This window comes from Triticum dicoccoides, unplaced genomic scaffold (genome assembly GCF_002162155.2).
Source record: "Triticum dicoccoides isolate Atlit2015 ecotype Zavitan unplaced genomic scaffold, WEW_v2.0 scaffold181057, whole genome shotgun sequence".
NCBI classification, from domain to species: domain Eukaryota; kingdom Viridiplantae; phylum Streptophyta; class Magnoliopsida; order Poales; family Poaceae; genus Triticum; species Triticum dicoccoides.
The window spans coordinates 1-1,641 of NW_021226010.1; the positions used below are offsets into that span (position 1 = coordinate 1).

The 1,641-nt window shown below is 45.2% G+C and overlaps 1 pseudogene; it reads left to right on the forward strand.

Moving 5' to 3' along the window:
* Window positions 1-5: 5 nt before the first annotated feature.
* On the forward strand, window positions 6-1,101 carry LOC119344707 (annotated as a pseudogene).
* The last annotated feature ends 540 nt before the right edge of the window (window positions 1,102-1,641 follow it).

Sequence of the window (1,641 nt, forward strand, 5' to 3'; positions counted from 1 at the left end):
CGGCCATCGGGGGCGTCGAGGCCCGTACCCTCTATATCTTCCTCGATACGTTCTGGGCTATGGAGAACGCCGCCGCCGCCTGCTCAACGGGCGCCCCCGTCACGCCCGCGGTGTACAAGCACGACGTCGGCATACTGACGACCATGTGCGCTGGCAACACCAAGCTCTCTTCCATCCTCCACAAGATAAACCACAAGCCGCAGTTCAGGTAAGCACCGCCATCGGTTCGTCCGTGTACTTGGTGGTAGACGTTCTTCTACTTGTTGTTGTTGAGCCTCAAACGGATCCTGTCTAATGTAGGGCGTCCCTGGACTGGAAACTGGTGAGATAGAAGGCATCGATGATTGCTGGTGACTTGGCAAATCACTCCCCGGAGCTGAGACGCAGGTTGCTACTGCCGAATGGCCCATGGAGTCCGCATGACTTGCTTCCCATTGGGTATTCATACATTCATCCAACCTTGCTCCTTAATTCTTTCTCACCAGCTTCGTCAGTTATCCTGTCAATGATCTGATCATGCATTGTCATGTTTAATTGGTTAGTCCCCGTTATCCAAGGCGTCAACGGAGGGAAACAACCCGGCAGCCAACAACATCTACTATTGTCAAGTGCTATCTGAACAAGAAGAGAAGGTATGTATGTATGTGCAGCATCATTCATTTTCGAACTGGTCCTCAGTTCTGCAGTGTTGTGTCTCCACATGACACTCACATATATGTGTTGCCTTTTGCAGCCTGCCTTCTTCTAGCCCAGTTTTCGGTATGAACATCTTGGCTTGAAAGCAACCTTATATCATAACCTCTGCATATGTGTGCTAGTTAATGTTCTCTATGGCAGGTCTGAACTCTGAGGGACGGAATCGGGTGGTGGATCTTATCGGTAATTGAAATTAGCCCTTGACCATCAAATTCCAGTTTGTGAAGAACATATTTGATAGTGATATACATTTTTCTGTTGTTCCTTCGTTTCTGAAACTAACTTTGATTATGTGCTGATAAACTCACGTGAACATGATAACATTTAGAGGATTGTATTAAATTAAAGCTGGTAGACTTCCGGAGCTCCATCAAGGGCACCTACTTCAGTCAAGTGCAATGGAAGGTAATTAAATCATAGTTGTGAGCAGCTTTCCATTTCTCCGTCCATCTGAACTTCAGTCGCACTTTTCACATGGGTTATTTGGGATGCCTTGTCTCACTTTAATTGCCTTGTATATCTCTTGTTAATTTACTAGTAGTTCATTGCACTTCCTCTTTGTTGCAGACCATACACCATGCAGTACTTTCCATGGTACATTATGTTGCCCCTCCCTCGGGGTTTGGTCCAAAGCACATTGTTTGCCCATCTGCTCTCTATCTTAACAAGTTACATTTGAAATATAGATTGGAAACACTTACATGTTATGTGCACATGGTAATTCATAACACACTACAGCACAGCAGCCATCGAGCTGGGCTTTGTTCTTTGCACATAAATTCCTGGCTACCTGCTGCCATTTTTTACTGCCCAAGTTTGCTAGTAAGGGGCTATATCATTGATAATAGCATTTCACTGATTGGTGCCATGTAATATGCCGTAAAGGATCTAAGCTAGAAACATCTTCCGTTTAAGTTTTTTGTCGTCATTTTTGCTTCATGATGC